Below are 20,312 nucleotides of genomic sequence, written 5' to 3'. Positions count from 1 at the left end.
GTGTGTCATCACATAACACTACATTGCGACTTAACAGTTCTACAGTTTTTCCAGAGTGTAAGACTAAGGCCCTGCCCCCACCCATGACACTAATCATGAGTGAGGGGCTTGTCACTTGTCGGAGTGGAGTATGCACAGCACCAAGCAGCTCCTCTGCACTCCTGCCTGATGCCAGCATGAAAGTGAGTTATCCTACCTGCCTGTCGGTCTCCCTCCACCCACCTTCATTGCTTCTCTGTGCCCATTCTATAAGGCTTGTCCCTGCTGAACTCCTGATCTGTGGTCTTGGCAGGCACATTATCCTGCTCGATGTCCATCCGTGCTAAGGAACTTTGGATAGTCTTATGGTGGGGGAAGTGTGCAGGACTAAACAGTCACAGCATACCACCCAGCCAACCTCCCGACTAGGTGTGCTCTCTGAGGAACCCAAGCTTGGCTCAACACACCTGTTATCAAACTGTCATTCCCTCAGCTTCCCAAAGCACCAATAAGGCACCCACAACCATCTGGTGCTGCTTACTCGCCAATATAGTTTACTGAAAAAGTACCTAAGAATTGGGTCCTAAAATAACTCACTTACCTTCACAGGTCATAGGCAGCACCTGGAGCTCCTACCAAGAAAAAGGCCTTCTTGATCATGACCTATCAGTAAAACTGGTATATAACCCCCTCCACCAAGTGCCCTCAACCAATTCCTTAGCTGTTTCCCAGTCTGCAACAAGAGCCCAGGAGGAGATCTGCACGGTGGCCTCTCCCCCTCCATTCCCCAATGTATGAAGCTTTTGTTGATGCTCTTGCTATTGACCTCATTAGTGTGGGCGTTAGCCAGTGGCCAGCGCCAGGGAAGATATGAATGGAACCTCCCGTGCAAGCACTGAAGGCTCCTGTTGGTTTTCTAAAGGTAGGGCCCAAGCAGAAGCATTTCCTCTTCTGTGAGTAGTGATCCTCAATCAGGGATCCACTCCAACAGATACCAGGGATAATTTGGGGTGGTAGAGCGCCCCCCCGCCCACCGGCAATGGGCCTTGGCTCCCCCAGCACTAACAGTCTTTCCATGCCCGTGGGGGCACAGGTGGGATTACATTCCTCCAATCTGCCCTTCCCCGGGTGTCGAAGGCAAGCTACTAGACATCAGTTATTCAATGAATGAATTATTTGGTTGATGTGGGGGTGGCCCGTCCTGGCAGAGGGCAATGCCACCATCCCAAAGTGGGTAATATCATCTTTCTGTCACCCCTGGAGGCAGGTTTGGGAGTTGCAGCCCAAGGGGGTAGAATGCCCACTAGAAACCACGGGGTGGAAGCACCCCTGCCTAAGGCTATGCCCACACCCCAAAGGGGGCAATACCTTCTCTCTGCTACCCCAGGAGGCATGTTGCGGAGCTTGCCCCCTGAAAGAGGGTAGTGTAGAACCCAGTACACTCTAGCGAATATTTTTTCTGGGCTTGGAGTGGCCCACGGTGGCAGAGGGCCATGTCCCTATTTCAAAAGTGCAATACTGTCTTTTGGCCCTCCTGGATGGCAGAACGAGAGTGTGCTTTCATGTTGCTTGACACCACCCCTCGGGTGGTAGAAAGTCCACTAGACACCATGTAGTTTCATTCTGAAGTAGAAAGGGATGGGGTTTCCCACTCTGCCATAGGGTCATGCCCCTATACCAAAAGGGAGCAATACATTATTTTTGTCCACCTGGGGTAGATGGAAGTATGTCCCTGATTGGGGGATTTGCCCTGTGGAAAAAGTTCACTAGGCACCAGGGAATCTTAGGCCACATTTTTTAAAGGGTTTGGAGCAGTCCACTTGGCATCAGCCACTTAGGGGGGTTACTTGTAATCTGCTTTTCAGAGGGAGAAAGCCCACTACATCAGGGATTTTACACAGGCCCAAAACAGGTAATGGGAATGGCCCATGTGGCATCCAGCTATGCCCCCACAACTGGAGGGGTAATGGAGCCTTTCTGCTCCACAAAAGGCTAATTGGGGGGATTTGCTCCCAATCTGTCCCCTTTGGGGGGGAGGGGAGAGAGTACACTAATTACTAGGGATTTTAAACTGGGGCACAAAAAGAGGTAGGGGCTTCTCACTGTGGCATTGGGCCATACCCCCACCTCAAAAGAAGTGACACCGTCTGTCTGCCCCCCTGGGGAAATGGGGTTGTTGGACCTGGCCCTCTCTGCAGGCTCACTCTGCAAACCATTTGCCTACACTTATACTGTTTTGACATTGCAGCCTGTGCATGCAGTTTTATATTTTCAATTCGACGTGGCAAAATCAACCTTTTTCCAAACCTAAAACTCAATTTTTAATACATGTAAGTCAGCCTGAAGTTGGGCCCTAAATAGTCATAGGGCACTGTGCATTGCATTTAAAAAGCTGAACATGCACTTTTAATTTTATATGTCCTGTTATGGAAATACTTGCAAATTGGTTTTTCACTACTTTGAGGCCTACCTCTCCATTTGGATAACATTGGGTCTCCTTATTATATTTAATAAGTGATAACATTTGTTTGGGAGCAGATAGGAATACCCTGTTTGGTGTCTGAGGAATTGTAATTTAAAAACCTATTCAAACAAACATTTGCAATGCAATAGGTCTCACATTTGTAAAGTTGGAGCTTTCGGTGCTATAAATGACAATGTTTTGTATTTATCTTGCTTTATTTGCAGTGCTTTAAAAAAAAGAAAGTCCATCATTTGTTCTTTTTACTTTTGTCACCCTAAGTGGGAAGGGTATGCCCACACGTGGGTCCCTTGCTCGCTGTGCCACTGGATTCAAGCTAGCCTGGCTGAGGAGGGGTAAATCCCCAAAATCAGTCCTAGGATGCTTGTTTTCGGTCCAGGGAGGACCTGGCAGTTTGGGCTGGACTGTTCCCATGAGGAGCAGGGTCTCACACACACACATACACCTACACCGTAAACAAGGTCCACTGGAATGATAGATTTTGCAGTGGTGGTGTTTACTGCATTATTATGCATTTGCCACATAATCCATCATCTGCTGCATGATCTGACGATTTCACCACAAAAATGTTTCAAATTCAAATGGATCAAAAGTTACAAAAAAACTGGTGACTGTGATGAGGAATACCCTTTCGAAAGGATGACTAGTCTCTGCTGTATTTGGTGTATTTGGGTGTTAAACTGGTACTAATGAGGTGAAACCTTTACCCACACACCGTTAACCAGTGTAAAAATGACAATAAGGAAATAATCTGATCATAAAATGTCCCCAATTAAATTTTTTGTCTTTTCTTTCTTCATTCTGTTGTATGAATGGATAGGCCATACCATGGATGGGTGGGTGGTTGTGTGTAAATTGCTGAATGGACAGAATCAGACACGTAGATTGGCGGACAGAGGTGCAAAAGGCAAACAGTTATGCTGTGGTTAAGTTACCACACATGATCCGTGTGGCACTTACAATGTAAACACGATCCTGAAAACGCATTTTAAGTTTTAACTTTGCTTTGGGTGGGCGCACCCTGTGCTCCTCAACAGCGCTCTGTGCAGGCCTGGAGGAAAGCCAAGGTTAGGAATCAGCTCCAATTAAGCGGCAGCCCGTGAGGTTTGAGAATAATTTGCAGCAGCACTGCGACCAGGGGGAATTGAGTCCTATGCATACGGAAAGGGAGCCTCGGCTTTAATTAATTGTACAATGAGGTGTCCCCCTAATGGGCTACCAGCGCCGTGGTGGCTGCTGCTGGCAGCCTGGGCAGCATCACACTTGTGTCCTTTACTAATACGTGAACATGTGCGTCACTGGTGGCCACCGGCATGTACGCGAACAGGGGTCATGGTCAATTAGAATGGAAGGGAATGGGAGGGGAGTTAAGAGAACTAATACATGCATATCTCAACTACGTATTAAGATTAATCAAAGTTGTTGAATTCGAGTGGCGCTCCATGCGACTTTTGTTTTACAAGAACAAATTAATGAAGAAATATTTTTAGGTAAATGGATGAATAAATGGATGAATTGAGTGGATGGGTGAGATTTTGTGGATAAACAAGCGGAAAGCGGTAGAAGCGTGGGCTGGATGGGTTGATTGTTGGATAATACTACACAGTTATATTATATTTGCACGTCCGAAACCGGCATTTACAACTACTTGGAATATTTTATCTTCAGTCTAATACAGACCAATAAGATATTTTGTCTGAAATCGGAGAGGTGTGACTTCCTGGACATTTTGAACCAGGCCGTGTTTTGTCCTCACACTATCTGCTCCAATGCTGCAGCAGGTCGGAGGCTGCACTTTCCCCACGGGTATTTGAGGAGCCTGGCACAAGTGCAAGGTTACATCTCACACAAGCAACCCTGTCGTCGCCGTGTTCACGTGCAGAGTTACTGGATCACTGTGATGGTGAGTGTAGAAAGCAGGATCCATGTCAACCCTTGTCCATTCGGTGGTCTCCGGGGCTCATGTCTTCTCCTCAGGGGGAGTTTCGGCGCGCAGCCTTTGGCACTCTGAAGGGGAGGGAAAAGGAAAAGCACAAGCACGAGCGTGTGCGATTCCTAGGGCCGTTTTCAAACCCCCTCCAAGAGGTCTCTCGCTGTGCGTGCACTGCTGCGCACTGCACCGCTAGGCGCGAGACCTAAAAATGGAAGGGCAGCCGGGTTATTAGAGACTGCACTTACTAGGTCAGTCACTTTAGGTATGAATACTGCCTGCCTCAAGTGATTAGCTGCCACTTGACCACAAATACAAACATGCACAGAAGGAGGATGAGAGGCAATATTGTTAGCAAACAGTACGAAGCAAAATAAACAGGCAAAAAACAATCCGTATTCGTTCGTTTGAAGTCTTTGTCTTTTATTTCAAATGCGCTTGGTTTGCATCCTTAAAGACAGCCAACGCGTTTCGCCCAAACAAAGGGCTTCTTCAGGGCAAGGAGTAATGTTGAATGTATTGTGCCAGGATAGGGCACCAACACGCCGTGGTCAGCGAAGTGCGTCATTGGGGGTACGAAATTAGGAAGTGAAAAGGCCTCAGGCTCAGGGGACCGCCTATTATAACTTGGTTAACACTTTGAGTAAAGGAAAGGTATCTTCAAGACTAATTTGTCAAAGTATTCGGTGTCAAGTAGTACAATTAGTACGAGCCGTGTCCGGCTGGCGTCCAAATCTCTGCGGGATAACCTTTTGTTGCAGAGTGGAACCCCCAAAAGATTGTGACAGTGGGTTGTGGAAAGCAAAACTCCAAGGAGGAAAACATCACCTCTAAAAGTTGCTATTGATTGTGTATTGCGTTTTTGCAATAGCATGCCCGTTTCTACTGCCAACATTTTTGCTAGGACATTCCAACTAATATTTCTGTTGCTGTGATTTGGGTGAAGTAAAACTACCTTGTGTATTTCTTTTCCAAATTCAACTTCTGCTGGATATAATTATTAGTTTCACAAATGTCATATTTGCTTTCCAGCATGAAAACCTTATTTTACCTCGCTCAACTTTTGTCAAATGTAGATATCTAAAAATTGCACCCTCCCACTGTATGGTTATTATTCTCTATTTTATTCTTGATCTCAATATGCTGCTTCTTTGTGTAATGTGGTGATGATTCCTAATCACACTCCAGGCCCTGCTACAATCACATTACATGGATTTTATTTTTATCTTCCAATGTAAGCACTATTAACTGAAGCACTGACTGCCAGATGGCTGAAATGAACTTTAAATTTAATTTGTGTTTAGCATGGGCATCGATTCACCAAAATGCTAAGGGTAGAAGAAGTAACATCACACACTCTTTGATCCAAATGTCGGCATAGGAAGTGACATAACATGACCTTTAACCCTATATTGTCCCAGGAAGTAATGTGATATGATTTCAACCCTGATGACATCACAATAATTGTCCACTGAAGTTCCATAATAACTGCATGATCAACATAACACAACACATATACATGTATATTTTAGACACCACCTATATTAGGATGCCGACATGGTATACCAAGGGAATATTACTTGTTTAACTTTGTATTAAATGAAAACTGTGTTAATCGGAAGAGGAAATAATGCCACCAAACACAGAACAGCAGTGGGAACCTAAATTATTTATACCACAAACTGCCATGATTATGTAGTTATCCTAGCATTTACTGCAAAGAGGAATGTGTTGTTACATCATAGGAAAAGAAAAAAAGGTGTTAAAAAAACTATTGCAGTTATGTCCATGTATATTAATTGATACAGACCATATATTGTATATCAACCTTATTAATGTCTCAAATTATTCATTCTTGATAATAGATTTTTTGATTCAGGATCTTTTGCGAGGCTCTATCACTTGTGTACGCCAGAGGTGAAGGTTTTATTCAAAGACAAGATTTTTCATGTATACACAAAAACGAAACATGGAACCAACTGGTTTAAAAAGGCACTTGTTTTTGATTCTTTTTTTGCTTAATCAGAAGAATGTGCATTGGAGGGCGTGGCTAAGCGCCCGATGGCGATGGCGGCGCTGGCGTGAGGCTCTGCAGAGGCTCAGGAGCTTCGCTTTCTGAAATATCGCTCTTCTCCTGTTGGAAGACATTTCTTGCCGTCGGAGCATCTCTGGAGGCTGGCGCTGTGGAAAAGTAAATTTTGCCATGTTCTGTGTCCCTACGTGTCATCCATCATATGTTATGTGTGCATGATTAATATGCATATGTATTCCCTATGTTCGATTCAAGACACAATTATAGTTGTGTCCACCTCTAGTATGCCAGTTTCCAGTCCTCGTGAATACTACGAATATCAGGCCTATGTAAAGCTACGTTGCCACGTTTCTCAGTGTGCACATTATTCCATTATAAAGTCCCCGTTTCTAGGCCTCAAAAGGGCCTGGACACCAGATTCAGCTCCTGTCTCCTGAGCCCTCGCTGAGGAGCGATACAGCCCCCACCTGTATCCTCGACCCTTCACTTACTTCCTGCCTCACAGTGCCCGGTTCAGCCTGGCTCTGCCTCTGAGTCGGCCAAGAGTATGTTATAGTTTCAGTTATCAGTTCAGTCCTCCTTCTCTGCATTCCTAAGCTACTGAACTGCATCAATAGTTTCCGTCATTGTCTAGCCTTCACGTCTCCATGTAAGAGAAATACTGCATTTAATGGTCATTTAATATTCTTCATCACGCACTACATGTAGAATAATGCATGCTCCAGTCTTAGAATCAAGTTAGCCTTTCCCCTCCTGACTTCTAGTTTATATCAACATGTTCTCTAAACATCAGATACTAGATACTGCTTAGGTACATGTCGCCCTGACTCTCCAGACTTCTGTCTCTGCTCCTAGCACAGAGTTCATAGCCCCCAGCTTCTCCTAGTGATACGTCATTGCCAGCTTGCGCGCACCATCAGGTTAGAGGTCCCGGCTCCTTATGTAGCCCCCTCCACGGTTTCCGCCCCATTCATGACATATTCTGTTACGTTTGCATCACATGTCTATGTATACGCCCTGTTACACCCACTTTCACCCTTATCTTTCGCGACTGCTACGCGTCACGCCTTTTGCTCCACCCACTGCTCCGCCTATCATATGTACTGTAATGCAACTGTTTTACTATATATGCTTGTGTATTGTTATTAAATGCTAGCGCGCTCATCCCAGATCCAGCCCCAGCAGCTGCTGGGCCCTGCCATCCTATTCCTATGCAGGTTGTCCTGTTCCTGTCCTTTATGCTGTAATAAACCTGCGAAACTCCTACTACCTCGAATCTTGACTCTTATTCATTGAGCTATCTGTTATTCATTTATACATTCAAAAATAGGGTATTATTTATTTATTTACCACATAATGGCGCCCGAACAGGGACTTGCCCTTTCCCCACGCGCCGGTGAAGCCACGCCGGCCCCCTGACCCTCTGCAGCCGTGACGGAACCATACCGTGCACGTGCAGATATTTCTGCTTCAAGTATCCCTCAGGCCCACGGAGGAGACGGAGGAGGCGGTCCAGCATCCAGACGAGGCGGTGGAGGAATGCGGCGAGTCCCGACCAGAGCCCAAGCCAAGAGTCCAAGGTCCGAGGTATCCGGAGGTCCACCCGTAACTTAAGTCCGAAGTTCGTTGTCCGTCGTCGAAGCAGTCCAGTCCAGTCCGAGGCCTTCCGTTCTTGCTGCCCGGTGAGTACCATTACTGGGGTAGTATCTAGACAGGGTCAATCTAATTGACTCTGGTCCGTGGGTTGGTGGTACCCAGACACACAAACGAAGTGTCCACTTCGGTGGATGCGGGTCCTGACGTGTCTCTTTATGAGACCGGTAAGTTTCGTACTGTTTCAGCAGTGCATCTAGTTTCTGTCCTAGTCAGTTCTGTTCTCGAGAAAAGTCATATATTCTGTGTTCCGTATTCCAGGTAGTATTCTGTTCGAACTGTTATTTCTAAATGTTTTTCATGTATTTTAATGTCGTGGTATGAATGGGGAATAAGTATCGTGTTCATTGTGTATTGTATTGTGTCCAGATTATAGTTCAGTCATGCCGCTGTTTTCAAAATTACGTCAGTTAAAAACTAGAAAGGGTTTGTTAGAGGAAGCAGTTCCTGTCCCGCCTAGGGACAGTCCAGGTCATTGTATGTATCAGAAGCATGGCATAAGTGCCATACTATATCTAGATTTATGGGTAGAGTATACAAAACAGTTAGAAGAAAAGTATAGATGGCCCGTATCGGGTACATGGGATGCCGAGTGCATCATGCGAGTAGAAGAGGCATTATGGAAAAAGAAAGCCAGACAATCACAGAAAGATGCCATCGAGCTATGGCGTAAAGAAGCTCATAAAAGAACCGAAAAAGAAATCAGAAAGTCAGAATTAAGTAGAGAATCCTTAGAACGAGCACAAGAAAAAGAACTAATCGAGATAGGTGAACAAGTCAAAGCCGAACAGTCAGACAGACAGAGGCATGCCCTCATTAAGGGTATGTATCCTCTTCTTGCCGAGGGCTTGCCAAAAGCGACCCCGGAGGCATCCAGTAATTTTCCGCCACCACTAGTTCCGATCAAGTTACGTCACAAACCAACCGCAGCTGATATTTTCATCTCGTCCTATTTGGACGACACAGTCCCAGAATATGCAAATCCTGTTCCCGCTCCACCAGTCCCTGTAAATCAGGCACTTCCCGTTCCTCCAGACACCGGGGCACCCTTTGCAGCACCTGCTACGGTCCCCCCGGTCCAGCCCGCCATACAAGTCCAGCCCGCATTCCAATTTCCCACCCTGCCAGGACGAAAAGCATCAGTTGATGATTCTAGTCTAGGGGCCGCAGGAGGAGGTCCTCCTCGAACCCCGCCGCCACATAAGCGTTTAACGGCAGCCGAATTACATATGCAAGCGTCACAACGTACGCCCAGACTGTCTGTTGTAGAAATAAGAAAATCCCTTGCCGAATGCTGCTATGACCCAGTCCCAGGCGAAGATGATATGGTTTTATATTCATTACGCGTAAGAAATGTGGCCGAGTATCTAGTCACCCTACCAGATATGAAGGAAGATCTAGACAGAATATATCGTTTCATCCGTACAGGGGAAGATCCAGAAAGTATTAGTGATGTCATGTCCCAAAGGAAAGCTGAGACCCAGCTCATGATATTAAAGTTTCTGATTAATTGTCTAATAAGAGAACAAGATTACCCGTCCAAAAATCAGGCCGAAATGAAAGCCCTGATGAAGTGGAGTAATAGTATAGCCGAGGGTAAGCACAAGACTATCGGTGCTATGGAGAGTATGTCCAAGAAAATCCGTAAAGAAATAATAAAGTTACACGAACAACGTAAAGCAGCACAAGTAAACGAGAAAGAAAGTAACTCTGATACTGAAGAGTTAGACGACGAAAATTCCGCCAGAATAGCGTATGTAGGAAAACCTAGATTTCCAGATCGCCATTTACGTCTAGAACCCAAGTCTACGTTCCATCATCCAGTACCAGACCAAGGCTCTCTAGAACAAGTATTTCAAGCTACCGATCACATTCTGAAATCACGAATCGGTTACAGTGAGTTAAGTACTATGCATGAACAAGAACTAGCCCGATCAGCAGTCCGATGGATTACTGATTCTACCACTTTTCCAGACGAAATAGTGGCACAAATGTTTCTGAAAATGCCCCCAGCCGAGCAACGACTGGTGGGTATGTATATGATTCAGCACCTCATTACTCTGTATGAGGGTCAACATTCTGATCCAGGTCCGTTACATGATATCCTGAACGAGTTACTCCAGTATAGATGGAGAGGTCTAGGTACCGATTTAATTAGTGTCATTCTAGAACAGCGCCACAAATATAGAACGTTTCTGAACCCGCATTTTGTTCATGTCTCACCCCCAGAAAAGTAAACCATTTTACATAGACAGACAGAATCCGTTACGAGAAGTCCACCCAGTTAGAGGAACGGGTGGCGAAATGCAGCGAGTGTTTGTATACACTCCGATCACAAAGATGGAACTTCTGGAGATGAAGAAATTAATTCCCTGTCATGATAAAGATCCAGCAGGGTTCCATAGAGAATTAAAAGACATGCTCCGTATGGGAGAATACACGTATCCAGATATAATTAAAATGTTAAAGGTTCTGTTGCCCGCAGGGGTGTATGAAAAGCTCAAGGAAAAAGACTGGGAGGTGGGAGAGAAAAAGATCGATTGGGCAGTCCTAGAAGCTGAAGATAAGATACGAGTACCAGGTACCGGTCTCGGAGATAAATGTAAAGAATTACCTGAATTATTGATTCAAGTTTTACCCAGATTATTAACAACTAAAAAGGAAGACTGGGATGCAATCTCAGCCTGTAAACAGAAACAAGACGAAGATATTAGTGATTTTTATTCTAGATTTGAGAAATGTTTTAGCATCAACAGTGGCCTCAAGACAAGTAGTGAGTCATACCCTCACCTTTTTGTTACTAAATTAGTCGAGAATTCAAGTTCACCAATTAAAAATCGAGTTCTGAAAGTCGAAAGTACCTGGCAAGCTAATACCCCGTCCCAGATGTTGCAGATGCTCCAATACCACCAGAATAGAATCAGAGAAGAGCAAGAACATGAAAGAAAACGTATGAAAGACACGAAAATGAAAGTACTAGTTGCACAATCTGTTCCTCAAGACAGTCAGAAGAGGGGTCCGAATCAAGCCAGTCATCCTGCAGCTCCCGTTAAAGGGAATTGCAATTATTGTAAACAGCCAGGTCATTTTATAAACGAGTGTGCAGTTCTGAAACACAACATAGCTACTGGTAAGACTAAAGAAAGACCACGTCCGCCTAGACAAGAACAAGTTTCACAGACTCCTCAGTTACAGAATGCACCACAGACAGTTACAGCACCGCAGCCTATCGCTGCAACACAGCATGTCACACAGCAGATGTACCAGTATGCACAGTCTGAGTATCCAGAGTACCAACAGTATTCATGAAACAGCCTAGAGAGGGAGGTAGGCTTGCCTCTCATCGAGATACCTGTAGATCAAGAAGGTCCCTATGTTCATAGTCAAGTATTAGGGAAAGACAGAAAGTTTTTGATCGATACAGGGGCAAGTAGGACCACAATTAGTCACGCCGAAGTTCCAGGGGCTCCGCTCTCAGGCTCAAGAAATGTTTCCCTTGGATTTTCAGGAAAGCCTATCGTAAATGAGATCTCAAAGCCAGTTTCTCTAGAAGTAGGTCCATTGTCCCGTACTACTGATCTGTTACTTACTAAGTCATGTCCAGAAAACCTATTAGGCATTAAAACACTGAAAGAGTTAGGTGCAGTTATATGCTGTTCCCCAGAGGGAATACGATTGTTCCTACGTGACTTTAAGGGTCACTATGTATTACGAGATTTTGATTCAAGACTGTCTAATGTTCCACAGCATTTATGGGCGCAAGGTCCAACTGATGTAGGTTACATGCAAATCACACCCTATCGTGTGACTCTCAAGCCAGGTGTAGTGTTACCACGAATCAGACAGTACAGATTGCCACCTGAGGCTGTAGCAGCCTTATCCAAAATTATTGACGAGCTTATTGCTCAAGGAGTGGTTGTAGAAACTGACTCCAACGTATGTAATTCTCCGATCATTCCAGTCATGAAACGTACTGATCCAAATGCACCCCCAGTATATCGATTAGTGAGTGACCTACGAGAGCTTAATAAGTGTATTATTCCTCAGTACCCAGTTGTCCCAGACATCTCTTCCCTATTAACAGCCATTGATTCCGAAGCCACGTTCTTCACTGTCATAGACCTCAAGAACGCATTTTTTAGTGTTCCCATTCATCCAGACAGCCAGTTCCTTTTCGGATTTTGTTTAAATGGAAGGAGCTATAAATTCACACGAGCTCCTCAAGGTTTCACAGAAAGTCCTAGCATTTACAGTCAAGCACTTAAAAGACAACTAGACAACATTCACATGCCAACTGACACTGCCCTGCTCCAGTATGTCGATGATCTACTGATCACAGCCCGTTCTGAACGTGCTTGCGAGCGAGCATCCCTTACAGTCTTGTATTTCCTAGCCGAGATGGGGCACAAGGTGTCCCCTTCTAAGCTTCAATTCTGTGTCCAGCAAGTGGTATACTTAGGACACTTACTGTCTTTCAAGTGTTCATAGCCATATTATAAAGACCATAGAAACGAGAGTTTGCAGTCTGTGCACTTCTTTTTGTTGACATAATTTGTCCATGTCTCTGTTTCTGTCTTTTGTATTGTGTCTATGCAGGAGAAGATACACTCTTTTCAGTTTGGAAAGCAGATGTAGATCCCACTTTCACATCACTTAAGTAAGTGTTGCAGTAGCACCATAGGTCCTGACGAAAGCCCTTGAGGCTGAAACATGTTGACCGAATAACAACATTGGTGGGTAGCAATTCCTTACATGCTATCAGCATACTGTTTTTAACCATACCACTTTGATGGTCAGCCCTAATAAAGTATTTCATGACATCATCGTAGGTATTTTTAGAATCACTTGGATTATTTTCCTTTTCTTCTTCTTTTTCTTTGAGCACTGCAACCTCAACCCCTCCCGCTCATATACTGTCATCTGTTGGTGAAATGTTCTGGGTCCATCACTAGGCAGTCCTATGGATTGCTTCCAAGGCAGACCCTAGAGGACACCATTTACCAACATATACCCAGATGACGAGATTCCACTTATGAGTGGGCTGATGGGTATCTTTTTCCTCTCCTTGTGCATCTTCTCTTGTTTTTGTTTTCTTGGTTGTTTCCAGATTAACTGTGTATTCTGGGCATGTAAAGAGGACACTATTAGGTCCCAATAGAGAGATTTGCTATTTTCTTTTCTCTCCCTCTGTATTTCTGAGACCTTCTGTACCTTCCGTGTGTTTTAGTGTCTAGTTGGGGGACTAGGTACCAAAAGGTCTATAATAAATTTTTTCCCCTCGGACCCCCCCTTAACCGTTTATCTCTCTGTCCCCTTCTAAGCTTCAATTCTGTGTCCAGCAAGTGGTATACTTAGGACACTTACTGTCCAAGAGGGGTAGGCAGTTGACACCAGACCGTATCCAGTTAATAGCGAGTCTTCCTCAGCCCAAGACCCAGAAGGAGGTACGTGCTTTTATTGGCCTTACTTCTTACTGCAGACAATGGATTCCTCAGTATGCATTTCTAGCCAAACCACTGATACAGTTAACGACACAGGAGGCAGCCGTATCGACTGTTCTCCCTTGGACATCTGAACATACACTTAGTTTCAATGAGTTAAAGAAAGCTTTATGCCAAGCTCCAGTTCTAGCGACACCGAACTACAGTAAGCAATATATTTTGAAAATTAAAAGGAAAATATTAAATATATAAAAAGAAAACATATTATATTAAATACATATATCAAATAGCCACAAATATTATATGAAGTAAATTATAAATACATTTAAAAAAAATCTTTTAAATTAGAAAATATTTACAAACAAAAACATGGATTAAAACATATTTTTTTATTTCCTACCCTATAACGCCACACCAATAACAACATACTTCAATATTTTGAATTAAATATAGTACCTTAATTAATATAATTATAATCAATTCAGAAAATATTATTAAAAAAATAAATAAACGTTAACTACACACACTTTAAAACTATAATGTCCACAACACACACCTACATTAAACTATAAAATAATAAAACACAATTAACTCTTATTGAAAAACGATCACTATTAACAACTACTTATAAAGTAATTAAAATCTATTTAATACCCAACCTTTACCTAAAAGTAAAAACACACCCAAAAATAAACATTTACCCAAAATAAATTTAAAATACTTTCCATTAATTAACTATATATTAATTATATTAAACACAAATTACTTCCCATCCATTACCCAAATAAACACCACAACACACACCTAAAATTAATTGCAAAATTACCATAATACATTTTTATTAATTTAATTAATATCAATTAACAAACATTTATTGATAAAAAATAAATAACCTACTTAACACCCTTTACCCCTTTAAACCCCAAAACACACACCTAAAATCAATTAGACAATATCATAATTAATTACCAATTAATTAGTTATAATTAATGTATGACTATTAATTCATCAATTAAAAATAAACTACTTCCCACCCTTCACACCTATAAACACCAAAACACACACCTAAATTACACAATTACCATAATTGATTATCAGTTGAATAATTATTATTAATTAACGACAAATTATTAATTAATTATTATTATATTACTTTACACATTTAACACTATAACATCCAAATTAAACAAATATTAATAAATAAAAAATAAACAATTATTTTAATATAATAAAATTACTTCCCACCCTATTCCCCTATACTCCCTCAACCCGGTACGGAACTAAAATCGCAAAATTCAAATAACATTTTTTATAACTACTAAAAATGTAACACATATTTTAAAAATACAAACAATTCCTATATAAAAATATACATCACATACATTTTAAACATATACTAAAATACATAACACTAATTAAAAAAATCTATATTTTTAACAACTATATTTTTGCAAACGATATTAAACGCTTCGATATTTTAAAAATCGATATTACTTACCATAATTTGATATTCTTCACCACGATATTCTTGCTGTCAATATTTGTGAATCACGATATTTCTGACTCGATATTTGTGCAACTCGATATTTTAAACTTGATATTCTGTCTGCTCACCATACAGTACTAATCAGGAATTATAGTTTAAAAGCGTACTAAAGAATTCCTAATGTTAACATATGAGAGGAGTAGGCCTCACAGCACTGAAAAATTAATGTAGGCGGTTTTCACAGCAGGACATGCATTACATAAAAGCACATGGCCTACCTTTTACTTACACAGCACCTTGCCCAATTGGCTACCTGGGACCTACCTTAGAGGTGACCTATGTGTAATAAAATCGGGGGTTAAGGCTTGGTAAATGGTTTTAAATGCTAACTCAAAATGGCAGTAAAACTGCACACACAGACTCTGGTTGTCAGACCTGAGCATTTTTACAGGGCTACTTGTGTGGGTGGCGCAATCAGTGCTGCAGGCCCATTAGTAGCATTTAATGTACAAGCCCTGGGTATATGGTATAACACTTTACAAGGGGCTTACAAGTAATTTAAATATGTCAGATTGGTGTAAACCAATTATACCACGGGTAGAGGAGAGAGCACATGCCCTTTAGTACTGGTAAGTAGTGGTAAAATGCTCCGATTCCTAAAGCCAACAAAAATCATTTATCAGAAAGAGGAGAAGGAAGGCAAAACGTTTGGGGTGACGCTTCAGAGAGGGCCAATTTCCAACAGGTATTTCATATCCTTGCTGCAGGAAGAACTATTTTTAACCCGGCCGTTGTTTACAAACAAACACATTAGCTTCAATACTTTTTATAAGCATTATGAGGATTAACAGCCCTGACCATTGTTCATAATGAAGCATGCCTCTAAATTCCTGTCCAGAGAGTATGTATGTGTATTTAATTAGGTCAATGCCCTATGGGAGAGTACAGCCAGGTGGTTCCCTTTGTCACACTCTTGCTGACAACGTACCGAAATCACACATCCATTTTAGTGGTCACTGGCACGTTCAACATAGTTAGGACAATTTACCCTGCACGCACATAACAGCAAGTCATATTGTAGTGTAGTTCCTATGTTCCCAATAGGCTCTGCGCGTTGGAATAATATTTCCTATAGATTTGACGTAAGACTGAGGTCAACTAGGTCTCTATCGAATATACTAAACTTAATTGTGTGTGTGCCAGCTAACTCACAGGTCACTTGAAACTTTCTTGAATACACAAGAAGGGAATCATTTCTGACAACCGCATAAACATGACAACTTTGTTTCCCAAGAATAAGAATATATCTCTCAGAGTCGCGGAACACAATAGATAAGTATTTCACTCAGTCACTTGTGCATGCTTCATTTCTACAGAGTTGCAGAGAAATAGTGAGACGGGCGTTTTTAATAAAAAGGGGTTATTGAACAGTCTTCTTTCTCATGCAAGAGAGGTGAACTGCTACAATCGTTATGCAGACTGCAAAGTATATGCGTACAGCGTAAACAGTAATATGAAATAATACTGTAAGAGCATTGTATGGTTTCTAAGCCATATAAAAATACATACATAAATAACATTGACAAAAATACTCAACTGGTGCTTCTAAAATTCGCCTACCCCAATGTACCTAACCTAAGTCTAGTAGGAGGGAAGAAGTAAGTATTGTGTAGCATAGGTTTAGTTTTTGCCAAGAATCTACCAAAGGTTTCTCTAGGTTCTAATCAGCTCCATACCTTGAACGCGAAGGTACAGCATTATCTGTTCTCACACAAGATCAAGCAGGACAATACAAGCCCTGTGCTTATTTTTCGAGCACATTAGATCCTGTAGTCCAGGCTCTGCCTGCGTGCCTCAAGTCAGTTGCAGCCACAGCACTAGCTATCAGACAAAGTGATTCCATAGTATTAGGACATACCTTGACAGTACAAGTTCCACATTCCGTGGAAGTTCTTTTAAACCGAACACAAACTCAGCACTTGACAATTGCACGTTTAACAGGTTATGAATTGACACTGTTCCAGCCACACATAGAAATCAGACGCTGCAACATCCTGAACCCTGCTACACTGTTACCATCAGTTACTTCAAATCCAGCCACACATGATTGCGTGGAAGTAGTTAACATTACGACAAAGCCAAGACAAGATCTGACAGATATTCCATTACTAGATCCCGACCTGACACTTTATGTGGATGGTTCATGCATGAGAACTAGTACAGGAGAACTAGTCGCCGCGTATGCAGTGACTACTGACACTGACGTTATTGAGACACACCGTATTGACACCCTGTCCGCTCAAGCAGCAGAGCTAGTTGCTCTGACACAAGCCTGCATACACGCCAAGAACTTGAAAGTTAATGTCTACACGGATTCACGTTACGCATTTGGAGTCGTACACGACTTCGGAGTGCTCTGGCAGGAGAGAGGTTTCATGACTTCTCATGGAACCAAGATTCAGCATGGTCTCCTTATTCAAGCTCTGTTAGATGCCATACACTTACCGACATCTATCGCTATCATGAAATGCAAAGCACATACGAAAGTTACTGACATTATTTCCCAAGGTAATGATCTAGCAGATCGCACAGCCAAGCTTACAGCACAGACTCCAGACATTCCAGTTAATCAGACACATACTCCAGATCCGACTACATGTATGACAGTTAAGGACCCTACACAAGATGTCATAGATATACAGTTACATGCTACTCCCGAAGAAATCAAGAAATGGTCCGAACAAGGAGGGGTCCAGACAGATCAAGGATGGTTAACGAAGGGTAGAGCAACATGGTTTCTCCCCGACTCTATGGTTCAAGTCATTATTAATACCGCACATAGTCCAGTACATTTAGGAGAAAAAGCTATGTTAGACAGTATCCAGAATATTTGGTTCAACAAACATTTACGAGCTGCAGCCAAGCAGAAAGTCCGTACCTGTATGATATGTTGTCAGTTTAATCCAGGTAAAAGTGTCCCGGTGGAACAAGGTGGATTCCAGCCTCCTGACCACCCTTTTGAAGTCCTCCAGATGGATTATATTCAGATGGAGCGATGTCGAGGTTTCAAGTATGTCCTTGTAGTTGTATGCGCTTTGTCCAGGTGGACAGAAGCATATCCAGTCCCAGATTACACAGCCGCGACCACTGCCAAGCAGTTGGTTCGTGAGTTCTTCCCCCGTTATGGACTCCCTAGAGTCGTATATTCTGATAACGGTCAGCCATTCTCATCTGAACTCATGAAGCATGTTTCCCTTTTGTTGGGGTACCAGTGGAAGTTTCATTGTGTACGCCATCCTGAAGCAGCCGGTCTCGTAGAGAGACATAATCAGACTCTGAAAATCCGTATCGCCAAAGTATGCAGAGAAAAAGGTGTGGACTGGCTAGTAGCTCTGCCAGTCGCTTTATTTTATATGCGCATGGTCGCACATTCCAGATCAGGTCTGTCCCCGTATGAGGTCGTTTTCGGCCGCCCCCCTAACATGTGGGGTACTCCTAGACCCCGAAGTATTACCGATGTTTCAAGTAATATGCTGACAGATTACCTAGCTTCCTTGATGTCTGCCCTCAACTCATGTCGTTCACAGGTTGCCGCCACATTTCCAGACAATACCGAGGTGGCACCGCATGAAATCGTTCCAGGATCCATGGTGTTGGTGAGGAATTTTGACAGATCAAGTCCGCTGGAGCCTCGCTGGAAGGAGCCCCGACAGGTCCTCCTCACCACCCGTACAGCCGTGAAGTTGGAAGGTCGCAAAGGCTGGGTGCACCTTTCTCATATAAAAAAGTTTTATGGACTGAAACCCGTCTTAAAGAACATTTCCCAGGATTTGAAGGATTGCCAAAGCACCATTTTTAAGGACTGTCCCGCAAAAGACAATGTTACTACACCCCCCCTGTTAGAGAAAACTCCGCAACAGGAGTATAAGTTAAAACTCCGGTCTAGTAAAATAAGTCAGTCAGTTTGATTGTCTAAGTCCTCCCCTAGGTGAAACGGTTAGACTGTTTCTGACATGTATAAAATAGACCCCCATAGTGAGAGAGTCAGTCAAAACTCAATCCGATGTATCGTTTTTCTAAGTTTCATATTATCTCTCAGCATTATGATTTCCTGCACCAGTTATGCATTTTACCTGTATCTTCCAGTTCCTCATGTAAATAAGTCTTCTAATGCTACTATAGAGCACATGTTTAGTGACCTACCTCCCCATGAACTCTCTTACCGCCTCGCTATGCGAAATAATTCCTTTATCCGCATGTTACATTACTCACACCAGACCAGCAATGCCACTAATTGTTGGGTGTGTGGTCGACTCCCCCCTTTCCAGACACCGAAGGGAGTTCTGCCACTTTTTCCTTATCCATTTTCACATAATGGTTCGTGTGGAGCATGGTCCACGTTAACGTCATCCTCAACAGATATGTCTTTTCTTAACAGTACATGTTTCCCAGACAAGCAAGGTCTCCCCCACAGAACAGGTTTAGATCTAGAAAATGAAGTGTATAATTTAGGTAACTATTCTTCGAATTTCATGGTCCTGAATGTTCAGTCTGATACTACTCCAGACTTACCTGCTATTTCAGTACTGCCAGTCAAAGGTGAATTATGTGTCCGAAATTATGGTTCTGTACATGTAGGACATAGTGATTGTACTACTATTGTCAAGTATAGTGACAGTGGGAAATCTATTTTCAAAGCTTCACGTCATTCTTATTTTATTTGTGGTCAAACTGCATATGTTCGTCTGCCCCTCGATTGGGAGGGAACCTGTTACATTGCCTTCCTACTGCCACCAGTTTTCCTAGCCCCACCTGATTATCACAGAAACACACATCTAGTACACATTAGACATAGAAGGGAGTCCCCAATTGTCGATTATACTGAAACTGCTCTAGAACAATATACAGATTTCAATAGAGGTTTCTTCTTCTTTATAGGACCTATCCAGAATAGTAAACTGATCCGTAGGTTAACCAGAACCCTTGAAGCTGTAGTCAATGAGACTGCCTCTGCTCTAGGTAACTTAACCGAAGAGCAATCTGCTATGAGATTTGTCGTTTTACAGAATCGTCTCGTCCTTGACGTCATACTGGCCGATAGGGGCGGGGCCTGTAGAGTCATCGGATCTAGTTGCTGCATTTTCATTCCAAATAACGCGCCGTCTGTTTATTCAGCTATAACCAGACTCCATAAAATTGCCCATCTGATACACCAAGATCCAGGCACCTGGACATGGTCCGGTTGGTTCTGGAATATAATTTCCGCATGGGGATGGAAAATATTGTCCTTCCTAGGTATTGCAGTAGCG

This window comes from Lissotriton helveticus, chromosome 7 (assembly GCF_964261635.1).
Source record: "Lissotriton helveticus chromosome 7, aLisHel1.1, whole genome shotgun sequence".
Classification (NCBI taxonomy): domain Eukaryota; kingdom Metazoa; phylum Chordata; class Amphibia; order Caudata; family Salamandridae; genus Lissotriton; species Lissotriton helveticus.
Note: the sequence above shows the minus strand (reverse complement) of the source record.